This window comes from Hetaerina americana, unplaced genomic scaffold (genome assembly GCF_022747635.1).
Source record: "Hetaerina americana unplaced genomic scaffold, ioHetAmer1.1.p SCAF_3, whole genome shotgun sequence".
Lineage (NCBI taxonomy): Eukaryota > Metazoa > Arthropoda > Insecta > Odonata > Calopterygidae > Hetaerina > Hetaerina americana.
The window spans coordinates 15,884,919-15,898,085 of NW_027286874.1; the positions used below are offsets into that span (position 1 = coordinate 15,884,919).

Sequence of the window (13,167 nt, forward strand, 5' to 3'; positions counted from 1 at the left end):
CCGAAATCTGAATCGCGTCCCTCGGATTTGATGGGCCGGCTCTGCATTGGCACCCGTGGTGGCTGGCTCAAAGCAGGGAGAAGGACGTCTTCGTTCCAATCCCGGGATCACGCCATGAACGGATATACGATGCAGATGGAATCGCGAGGGTTGAATCTCGCTGAGGAGCGGAGGCCGGGGTTTGAAATGGGCTGGGGGTGGAGCGCTCGCTCGTTCCAGATGTAGAGATAGGTACGGTTTCCTCAGATTGATTAGCTCCTCACCCGCCTCGGTGTTGGCCCTCCCATCGCAACGAGATGATCGCCGGAAGATAGGTGAAGGACGATTACGCGGGAAATCGGTCTAGTGAAGGATTTTTACGAGCGCGGTTGGTAACATCGCTCATGAAGAAGACTTAACAAGCACGATACGAACTAATGAGTGTCTAATAAACGAAATTATAAGGGAGGTTTCGAACAAATATTGAAGAATAACCACAGGAGGGCGGGATAACATCATGGGGAGCGAAAGTATGGATTGTCTTGGTATCCCCACAAAAGAAAGTAACATATAGTATTTCCGGCCCGAAAGAAAATTTGGATCTCTTCTCCATTTAATATGCCGCCATTTGAATGGTCAATGAACATCGAGATGTCGTTCATTTCATGAAGCGTATCTCGAGTATCAGACGATTGAATGGCAAAGAATGCATACACGTGCGTAAACTCTATTCACTTTGGAGTTGAATTAAGGATATCACTAAATTTATAGTATCCACGAAGATTATGCAATTATTGGCTCAGCTTTGATTTAATTAACTATACCCTCAGTACATGGTTCTTTACAATCGAATTGCTTCCTCACGTCGGAATTATTTATAAGCAAGTTATCAAGATTAATGTGTTTGATCGATATGAACGCGCCACTGCATATCAAGAGAGCAAGTTTGCAGTTGTATCAATATTGGATTTGTCGTTTCCAGAGTGCCATGACTCTCGAAAATCTCGGAAATCTGTAGTTGAATTTATTAAACAAAATAAATCAAGGGCATAAACTGAGAGATAATAATCTCATGGAAAGTAGAAGTTAATTGGCTGTTTTTTTTGCGAATAGAGGATACTTATTGCATGATCAGATGTATGAAAATATTATCTGCATGGATTTGATATATTGCATTAAAAACAGGGAGGAGTTCCACAGTTAAGGTTTACGTAAGTTTAATTTGAAAGCAGCAGAATAATTTTACGTGTGTTCATTACCACAAAGGGATTAAGCAATTGCAATGAATTAATTGTGAAAAAATGCAACATTCAGGTGTCCCTGAATGTTGCATTTTTTGTTCTCCAGATGGCACGCACAAATTTCATGTAGCATCATCTCCGCCTCGAAACTCGAAAAGGGCAATTTCTGGAAACTCGGCCCAAAAAAAAAGTTTCCCTTCCGGTCGATTAACTTTTTCCTGAAAAGAGTCGGTACACTAACCCATGTCGTTTCACCAGGTTGATTAGATTACCTTTTTCACGTTCCTGACTGCTGACGAATGCGTTTCATTTACGCACGCGACAAGCATACCGGACGCGGGAAGGTTCAGGGGAAGGCAGAGATCGTGCCCCGAAGTCTTCGTTTTTTTTTCATGTTCACGAAAACGTATCGCCACGGCTTTTCATTCGCTTTCCCGACGAATCCGGTCGAACCGGCGCGTATCGGGACAGCCAGCGCGAGACCAAAAATCCGTGAATAATCCTGGCGACGAAACACTCGCCGTGCAGACTTGCTACCTTTCCATTTCCTCCCCTTCAAATCCACCTCCCTGCCTCCTTCCCCTGGGGTTGCCCTGAGTAACGAAAAAGAACCCAGGCCGACACGCCCGATTGAAACCGGCAATGTTCTCGGGGAAAGACTTCACTTTCCCATCTTTGGAAGGAGAACGACACCGGATCGCATCGGCTCACGGTCGCTCATCATGCAAGAGATGGGTTTCAGATGAGTTTTCCACGGTTTTGGCTAAGGTGATGGGGGCGGGATGGAAAGAGTCCCGGGGTAATTGAAAGTAGCGTATACGAGAGAGAGGGAGACGACGGAGGGTTCGCGATATCGATCGCGATGGCGAACCCTTTGGCATTTTTTGCAATCAAATGCTCGACGTACTGTCAATTGCGAGATTTGTTTTGAATTTTTTCGCGTTGACTTATTCCTGATGTAATTATCAATATGATATCATATGATCCCTTAAAATATGCTCCTATTTGTAATTATGTCAACATAATCGGTTTAACGCCACCATTTTTTCCGGGTTGACGGAGTTCTACCAGCTGCTACCAACTTTCCATGGGTAACAGCGGTAGCCTGATTTTCTCGGAAGTTCGTTCCTCTTCTAAAAGGGCAGTATTGAATTTTTACCGTATTTAGGTCCTTTCATACCTTTCTCATTAATTATTTAAGAATTCAAAGAAGAGTTCAAGTGTACATAATATCAATGTTTAGTTTCCATCGCATCATCAGAGCTTGGATCATTTTAAAGGGCTACACGGTACTCGCAGAGTGGCGAGATACCCACGCAAGCAGCATCTATGTCTAGGATCAAACTGACGACCAAAAATACATTATTTCTTTATATTAACCTCCGTGGTAATTGGTTTTTAGAATGCTTCTATAGCTGAGGCCAAATCACAATGATCAACCTTCGCAGCTTACATCACAGCTTATTTATGACAGTATATTTTTTTACGCTACTTAGAGCGCATACGTGGGCTTAACCTTTTCTTGTATGTTATAATTTCCGTGTTATATTATGATCGACAATAGCGTAGCACAAAAGTATACCCTTACACAGTATATATTATACATATACACACACATACTTATATGTATATGCATATAAACATTTATATAAACCATAAACACAGTAATCGACCCGAAGGTCGGTTTGGTTGATGATGATAGAGTTCACCCGATACCAAGCCCGAAGGCGTGTGAACTTCACACATCAGGGTAGGGGGCTAGTTCCTTTCCCTGTGCCGGTTATGGTTTCCCAGGAAGATCTCGATATAGCTTGGGTGGAGATGAGGATGCTCGAAGAGGCTTTCCCGTGAATCGAACCCTGGCGCTCCCGGCAGTAATCCAACGCTCTACCCCTAGACTACCGCGACCCACAAACACACACATACATATACTTCCACAAACATCAGCTGCCCAGCATATTGCGCATTGATTCATTTTTATTTTAAACGATAAACATTCATTAAAGAGCTCAACTTCCATTTTTGTAATTTTTACTTCGTGGGTTAACTTCGTAAGAAAACAGCCTCGCTTCCAGGACATAAGGCGTCTGCTGATAACTGCTATAGCTGATCAACAGAGTCGAAAATAGAATGTGAAACTTCAAGACGCTGGGAAAACCTACGTTTTCATAGTTTTTCTTCCAATAATATTGAATTTCAATTATTGCAATCCTATTGCGCTGACCCTGCTTTTGTTTATTTGACCTTTATCAGAAAAATACATCCAATAGGAATATCAACCTTCATATTTCATTCACATCATGCGCAAAATATTTCCGGATTCAACGATGGTCATTATTCCAGTGTGAACACAAACCGTGAGTTTATATTTGTCATTATATTGATAGAATTTAGCTCTTACGGCTAATATTATTTAATAAATGAAAAACTCCAATAGCCGTAAACAGTTACAACTGTTTATGGCTATTGGAGTTTTTTTCATTCATTCAATTTGTCATAAAAGTAAGGTGTTGGTTAAGGTATACATTCTAAGTCGATGAAGTTAGCATGTTAACACTGCCATTTGTTAGAGTTTAACTGAATATCATTCACGCTTTCTGCGTTTCCAGCATTGGTGATGAGATTTCGAGAGATCTCTACGACATAGACTTTGATATACAGCAGAGAAAAACATCCTGATAGACTCATGAAATACACGCATACAGAGGGAGCTGTTCATTTGAAATGCACAGCTTTCGCATAATGCGGAGCGAACACGCATCTTCAAACACCTCTCTGGAGCAGTGGTACAGGGTTTTACCTTATTTATTGGGAATACTGTAAAGCGCTCACCGTTTCGCGAAATGAATCTAGAAACTACTCGTAAAAGGGAAGAGGCCGTGATGTTACCTCATCACTCTCTCAATTTGTATTACGAATACATGGATGTCGACAAAGCAATCAGAAGAGGTTCGTTTTATAATCCCGTGAATTATAATAATGTCCGTTCCGCGCCTTGTATCCCTTCTGCATACATCGCCGCGAAACAATTGAATATGGATCATTCTGGAACCCGCGACATGCTATCGACTCCATCGGATTTAGATCAACCTCCCTTTCAAACGACGAGAGAGTGCGACGCGGGAGTGACGCAAAATCGCAATTAGCCGCTGTCTTCCCTATGTCTCTTCTCATTCCACCGCCATCCGTCGACAAATCGCTCTCTGTGACTTGCGTGCTCTTCCAGAGCGAACTCGAAAGGCGAAATGCCTCGTTTCACTTTTTAAACCTTTGAAACTCGAAACAAAAACCTTTCGGTTTTACTTCCGAATCAAAACATTAAAATATATCCCATAAAATATGCCATTATTACCCTAAATAAAATCATTCCATTCTAAGTCTTTTCATATGCAGGAGTGCGTGAATTGGAGGCGCACGCACGAATAGCGTTGAAAGCAAGGGAGTTTTTTTTTCGAGAGCATACAAAATGACCCGTCTTTCGAAATCCTCCGTTTCCGAAATTTCACAATTTAATTTTTTTTCCGGATACCGATACATTTTTATATGATATTTATTTTAAGGTTTTGGTATGTTAAACTTTGTTTGAAAAGTTTAACGGCTAAGCAACTTTCTTTTTGAAGGATCCTACGCAATACTTAAGTTTGACATGACTTAGACAGAGAAAGTTAAAGAATGGTCATGAAAATTGTAACTTTCGGATGTTCAACGAAACACAATAATTTTCTTATACCATGACGGTACTCCGGTGTTGGAAGGGGTTGACATGCATTTCTCTTATGGATTTATTTAAGGATATTATAAAAAAACCAATAGGAATAAATGAATACATGTCTACACAAAAACATGATACCCAGAGAGGCAAAGATTTTATTACTAGTTCAAAAGAGTACGATGAGCCAAGGTTTTAAATATCCTCGGCCCGTTAACTAATTCACCTCAATACTCTTGAAAACGAAGATCGATCTAACAGATGAGGGGACCCAGCTACTTCCAAGCCGGGACGTCGCACTTTCGGAGAAATTTCCTTCTCCATCCCGGTTCGTATCCCTGCGAAGGTTGAGTTTTTAGTCACCTCGCGGTTTCTACTTGATATCGTGTGGGATCAGCACAGTACTCTTTCCGATAAGCCGAACATTAAACCATTTGTCCCATGGCAGTTAGTGCGGGCTAATGCCAACTCGAAATCCCTCTCCACCTTTCCCATAAAATTCCTACTTACACCAAATTATCAACTAATTACCAATAGCTCAATGATCTCAGCGACAGGTCGGGTCCCACTTATAGCTACTAATGTTTCTACTCAATTTCCCTATTTTTCCTACAGTTTTCCGGGAAGCTCTGATATCCATAAACGATGGCCCGAGTCATTACTCGAATTCGATCTCGTCAGTCAGCAGCCGAACGCTCAACGCACTAAGCCACCACGACGGCTGATAAATCTAGATCAAAGGTTTTCAATAAATTGAATGAGTGTCAATACCTGATCATTTTTTGAATTTGCCGTAAGATCCCGGCAAATACGTAATTCATTAGGTTTAGTGATGACGAGCGCTTCTAACGAACTTAATCTTTCTCCCATTGTTCTTCTCGGGAGAGGGGAAATTAATTCCGATCATAGAGAGTCAATCTCTAAAATCTCTCTGAATACAGGAACATAGGTCATTCCATTCTTGTTTATTAATGTGCGATTGATGAAATCGCAACGCGTAGAGAAATGCCTTGCGACAGCATCAACTCGAGGAGAGAGGTCACGGGGTCAACTCAAGAATTTCATGTATGGGGAAAGGCGGGAAGAGGATGGGTAATGGGCAATGATGAATCATCTCCTTTCGTGATGGAGGCAACTAAGTCAGACAAAATAGAGATGGAAAGAACTGGACGTTACATTAGCGTGACCCGGATAAACCCAAAGGCATTGGTGTGTATTAACTAATGTCGTGCCTCTCTATTCCTCACGAACCCATAGATTTAATAGAGCGTATATATTTCGTGGGAGAGGGAGTTTTTTTTTACATCAACTATTCGTTCCTACATATGAAAGCAAGCGTAGAGCGAATGAACCGGGTGGACACTTGCGATATCTAGGCAAAAACATTTTGGTGTTGTTGATTTTTGCACAGATGATACCTTCACTAGGATCTTTAAAAACCATGTTCACTTAGTTTGAAAACAGAAAACAAAAAATTCCGGTGATTAAGAGTCATAAAAATTGTTCAAAGGGTATTGAACTGAACTTGTCCTCGCATACATTTCTTAACTCTTAGGGCCCCCCCAAACATCACATAAGCTGTTTAATGCTGCTAGGAATGCTGATAGGCTGCGTGGTGGATAAGGAAGTGGTTGCTTTGTAATTTAAAGAAGCATTCTTTGGATGCGTATGAAAAATACAGGAATCACTTGAAATTATAAGAACGATTTGTCTTCCAGCTATTTATTTTGCACCCTTACGACTCCGATCATTTCAAAAGGCAAACGAAGTTGGCCCAATTAAAAACATCCACTTTAAACTCTCTTCACCTTGCTATTAACGTGTATTTCCTTTTATACGAGGGTCATCCGGAAAGTAGTACCCGTTCGTGAAATAAAAAGACAAAAGTAAATATTAACAAACATAAAAAATTTTATTTGAAAGAGGATACTTTAAACTACTTCTCAACATAATCTCCAAGCAAATTAAGGCATTTGTCATAACGTGTGACAAGTTTCTGTATTCCTGCTGCATAGTCCTTCGCCGCCAGCTCATTGAGATACGCGAGGGACCCATCTTGCACAAATTTTTGCATAATGCAGATGGTGTTTAACAATTTCATGAACAATTGTTCGAGAAACATTGGGAAAATGCTCACAGATGTCATCAATTGTGACGCGCCGATCGTTCCTCACGAATTCGTCAACTGAGCTCACCAGTTGGTCTGTAATGACAGACGGTCTCTCCGAACGCTCATCGTCGTGTGTGTTCCCCCTCCCCATGTTGAAGTTGCGACACCACCGCCGAACAGACGACTCGTCCATTACATTGTCTCCATACACCTCCTTTAATTGGCGATGAATATCACATGGGCGAACGTTTCTTGCATTGAGGAATTTAATCACTGCCCTCACTTCACAACTGGCGGCGTTCTCAATTTTTTTAAACATTGTAAACAATCACAGAAACAACACAGGCAATGCTAGCGTCACGCAACTTGGCTCAGAGAAGGCAGACAAGCCACTGAAGCTATCTGACCTCGTCCAGCGGCTACTCGCGTCGTCAGCACTTCATGCGGCACGAACGGGTACTACTTTCCGGATGACCCTCGTATTTCAATGTTACAATACGTAAGAAATAATAATTTGTGACCTTCACCTCTCCGTGATGAAACGTTAAATTCATTACGTATAACAAGTAGGTGTTTCAAAATAATTAATTAGACAAAATTTGTAACCAACCGCAAATTAAAAGTTGCATTAGCAAAATAAGGAGTATCATTGTAACAGTTATATATCAATAAGTAGCGAATGCCGTATTCAACATCTCCCGAGGGCGGGAAAATGAAAGCAGCCACCATTAACATCTGACATGCCAAGAGTGATCTAGTCAGTCTGTCTCCCGGATAAAAATCATACCATTTAAGGGAGCGACTGGTACATTTCCCAACGAGTTCATCGGAAAGAAAAATCTTTGTCCTTGCGTCGTCCAAAGGCGGAGAACGGACAGCGATTCCCACTTTCCGATTATATGGGCCCGCCGTGCCCCAATTCCGCCCGTCGGAGCTGACAAACCGAATGACATCTGCCGCAGACAGGAATTGAGACGTGGCCGACGACTCTCAACATTACTCTCACTACGCAATAAATTAATTGAGAATAAATGGTTCTGAAGCGAGGGTGGTTTATTAACGATCTCTCCACACGCGTGACGCGAGGAAGGAAGGCACTGTGAAGGCGTGCTGAAGACAGGGAGTGGTGGGTCCTCGTTGAGATGAGAAGCTTCCGCTAATTCTTTCCTCTCCGTGCGTGTGTGTGTTACGGTGAAAAAAAGTGGCGAGTAAACACTAATACGAAAATGGATGCGGAGGAACGAGGGGAAACGAAAAAGGAATTCAATGAGGCGTTGAATAAAATAAATGGAAAAAAACTATGGCGAGAGTGACAAGCCGTGCTAAAGTAAAAACGGCAATACTCGCCACTCCGTAGAACTCGAAAATCGAAGACAACGGGAGAGCTTTAACTGCACATTTTTCTTGGAAAGAAAATCAGTTTTATTTGAACCTATTCAGCTTATTTTGAATTATTTGCCTTGTGAATCTGTTCCCAGAAGAAAATGAACTGAGCATCATCGCGGAGCAGAGAAGGTGGAGAAATTTGTTTCAAATATGAACACTTAAATGCCGCAGTGAATAATAGTTAAACATAATGAATGATTCACATAACGTATATCAACACGCTCAAAAAATAAATTAAATCTCCCGCCAAATACTACATCTAAGTGCTTACCTTTTAATTCGTACACGTAATTCCGGAGAATAATGCCTGAAGGTTTGAGTGCTGACGAATACTAGTGCTATGACGCGATAATATTAATGATGCACTTAATATGAATCTAAATGATCACTGGCACATACACATATTTAATGGAACAACCATGAGTTTTCGCATTTGCAATTTTTTTTCATTTTTTACGTTGTTTTCAACATAATTTTCGCACACGCATAATTTCGAAACGTTAAGCTACTTATCGAGTTTCCTTGTTGGCTCGAGTAGACGCAATTGCCTACACTCCTTTTTATCAACGTACCAAACCATTCATACATTCTAAATCTAATCTAGTTAGCCTTCCACTGCTCTACTGTTTTGCCTCTTTATTTTCCTTTGGTCCATGACATTGGGTGTGGCTGAAGAGGGGTAGGCAGAGCTGAAATTCCAGACTTCCATGAGATCAGACTTGTGACAATAGCAATCAAGGTTGCCTGCCGACAGCCAAGGCCTCGTATGTCATTTGAGATAGACGGATAAAGAGAGGTAGACAGGATAATAGGGTACAGTAATAAGGGTAGAGAGAAACTTGGAAAGAGTATTAGCTCAATTGGGACAAAATTCGTCAGCAAGTCTAAAGATTAATTCCTATCCAAAGGGCGAAGTTGGAACTTCACTCTGACACATCACACACCCCCGCATAGCTCTCCAAAAGCGATCGAAACACCACTGAAAATCCGCTGCTGCCAGAATTAGAACCTTAGTAGTCTAAGACTCCTAGGCAACTAATACTAATCGAATTTAAGTCAATGTTATCGTACATTTCGGACTTCACCCAATCACAACTCATCATTTTGAGATGGCAACTCCTATTTCTAAGACATTTCCTTATTCGATGAAATTTTTCACCCACTTTTGTTGAATTTGTCATCCAACGTTAAAGTTTATCTTTATAAGCCTTTTCTTTAGAATCTTGTTGCCCGCGCGTTTCATTGTCATAGATTCTCATTCCAAACCTATCACCCTGGTTCTGAAATGTGGTGAGGCAGGAATGATTGAAGGCCATTCCTTGCCTGAATGACTAAAGAATTCATTATAATCTACAAATATCACTAAATTGATAAGTACCTCCTTTAATAATTGGACATAACTTTAAAGTAGACGCGGAATTCGATTGCTAAGATTTTTCTAGCTAGTTGTGCTACGCTAGTTTTGCGAAAACGAAAGCCTACACCGGCAAGGAAAGAGGCGAAAAAAATGGTACTGCGCTTAAGAATTTAATCCCCCTGTTTTAGGGAAGTTGTGCTGATTGCAAAATGCAACTGATGCTACTAACCGGCAACAGCAAAAGCATTTTGTTGGAAAGAGGCGCATTCCGAGGCGAGGATGCAACGGGAGGGAGACAGGCGGATGGTTCACCACGGAGGGAAGATGCAGCGGGTGGATCTGGTGGCGGCGACTGACAGGAAGAAAAAAAATACGGGAGAGATCCGAGGGCGAACAGATCACCCCACTGTGAAGTAGAGGAGAATTTCCTTTTGTGTGCTACTAGGTCGAAAGGGAGTCAGTTGAGTGGGAGTTGCGTCATTGTATTCGAACAAATGAGGTGTGGGGACGTGGGGGGTGGAAGAAGTGTGCGGACTGGGGAGGAAGGGTGGAGGGAGGGGATGGAATCGGAAATGCGACCGAGGTAAGGGATCTGTATCGAATTCTTGGACACCGATACTTCGCACATCCACCTTCCGACGAGAACGCGGCACATACTTCGTTCCGCCAGCAACGGGGCATTCTAGCGTGCACGACGTGGGGTGACTTCGGGAGCTATGAAATGGGTTTCTATCCTTCTGAAACGATGAGAGGGAAAAGTTTCAACCGCCACAGCCATGGGGAATGCCCATGGTATTGCTAAGACAAGATATTGCTATTGACAAGACTTACGAAATAGAGAAGCCCTCACTGGGGTCGTGGAGGAAATAAATCCCTGTTATTAAGACGCGAGCGTGTAATTTGACAAAAAATATATCAATTACAGAAAATTATTTAAAAAACCAAATAGTTGATGATCTAAAGGAGATGTGGAATTCGTATCGTTGATGTTATTATTGATTAATTGTATCGCTAGGCAACCATGATATGAGAGATTCATGTATCAATAGGTTGCAATTATTCCTATTGGCTTAACTGCAATACTACTTAGTGATTCAAATTTTAAAAAATTCTTGAGGAGACGAAAATTCACACGCACTTACATATTCATTAAAAATAACTCTTCACCGCACAAGTATTTATATTTGTATTGAAATGACTCATGCAAATTGTCTTTTGCAAAAGACGATACGCATTTGAGAGTGTTTATAGTAAATGCACATCATGAATAAGTTTCTCCCTTTGACAAGAGTCATTCGATTAACTGGAAATTACATTATTAGTATTTAATAGACTGACGACTTGACGCAATATTGCCGAGAGAGTACCCTTTTACTTCCTTCGTGATAGCATTAGGAAGTAAGTGTAAAAAAAAGTACCCCGGGATGCTTTAAAGTATATTTAACATACATACCTTCAAATTTTTACTCAAGAAACAGTTCGCCGACTTTCACAGAAAGAGCCAGTGAATTAATTCAGCGTTATTAGTTGCAAGCTGTTTTTTTTTGAAGCGGCAGCCCTTGGCCACTTACTGAAAGCATCGTCCACCGCATTCAAAGGTGTCATAAGCGGCCCGCGACGCATTCAGACAAGCGCGCAGGCTGTCGGCTCCCACCCCGTCCATCCTCGCCTCATATGTCTCCCGCAACAGGCACATCCCAAGTCACGCATAAACTGTATCGCACCTGCCGCCTTTCGGGGAAGAGGGAGAGAAGCGGAGCAGGGACGCGCGCGGGCGGCTGAACACATACCAGGGCATATGTATGGGGAAGGCAAGTCACCGAAGCGCAGTGGCCCGTGTTACGTCCCTCCCCGTGAAGGTCACGCTCAAGCCGTTTCGCAGTCTATAAAAGCGTTTCGTTGGATTTATCCATTCATTCACGCACGTGACAAATGTTTTCCAAGCATTTGCAACGCGTACCTTTGGTGGGAAGACCACTTTGTTTCTGGTTACCTTGAAGCAAACGGCGCCATTTTTACTGCTGCTTGCGCAATTGGAAACCAACTCACCTGGCAGTTTTATCCTAGTCTACTTCCTTCGCACATCAGTCTTAAAAAACATCAGTCAATGGTAATGCATACTAAGGCTGATCAGCAATTCCCGAAAAAGTTTTTTTTTTAATGCCACGGCTGGAAAATTATGCGAAATCACTATCGAAAAATCCTTGTAAACTCTGAACGAGTGAGTACTTGTGAATCGCATAGATCCCTGTTTCCGAACACACCCGAGTGATTGAGAATGAGCGAAAACGTGAGCACATCAGTTCTATACTTTTATATTCATCTGCGTCATTGACGACTCACTGGCATAGGAGGAATCCTTGTAAACCCTGAACGAGTGATTGAGTGCGATTCAAAAAGGTCTACCGCACCCGAGTGATTGCGAACGTGAACTTGGACTTTTTCTTTTTGATTTTTATTTCAATTGCTTCTCATTCCTGTGCGAGTACAACGGGTCTTTGGCCTAGGAGATATTCTCGTAAACTCTGAGTGTGTGTGTGAATGCGAATCACGAGATTGACTATTATTCCTTAACACACTCTAGTGATGGAGTGGTTGTAACTTTGATCTATTATCTATTAATTTTTCTTTTCTGTTTGTGATTGAGATATACGTGGCTCAATGTTTCACTAACAAACCCAAGTGGCCTTTATTGAGTGCTCCCTATCTTTCCCCTTACTTGTAACTTTGTTTTTACTTCCCCCCCTTAAATAAACCTAGTGCCAATCAAGTTTACGGTCTCGACTATCTCGTTTTCATTTCTTCATGACCGTAGGCACGTTCATTTTATACGTATTTACATCGAAATCGCTTTCATTCTTAAGTTAAAAGAATGCCTGAATCTATAACATAGGCTCATATTCAACCATCTGCAAATATGGAAAGAGATAAAAGCAAATGAAACATGGGTAAGTAATATAGGTGAACTTAGGCCATTCAACCGGCGTTTCAGAAATGCTCATTGTTGGGAGTTAGGTTTTTAACACAATTGATGAAGGACTGTTCACTTACTGTCATTTTGAGCTCCATTAAAATTGCAAGATCTCACTGCAAATAATATGATGCAATGATGATGTGATAATATTCTAGATTTATATACATTTATGCAGTGGTTTACCGTAGGTTTTCGTTCTGTCATTTAGCAAAACTAGTCGGAAGCCCGCAAATGTATGACGGGTGATATTATTATGAGTAGAGTATTATTTATTCATGATAACTATAAGTTTTTAACGGTTATGTTTTTTCTCTAAATACATAACAGGTTCATGTAATTTATTATATTTTATTTATGTCTTTAAGTAAGTTAGTCAGGTCCAAACCGACTTAAATGCAACAATTTCAAAGT

At 41.4% G+C, this 13,167-nt stretch overlaps 1 protein-coding gene across 2 annotated transcripts in view; it reads right to left on the reverse strand.

Annotated features, from left to right (window-relative positions):
- The window catches only part of LOC139690402 (uncharacterized), a 239,133-nt gene that overhangs the window by 121,997 nt on the left and 103,969 nt on the right, over positions 1-13,167 (reverse strand). The gene's annotated exons all lie outside the window — the stretch shown is intronic.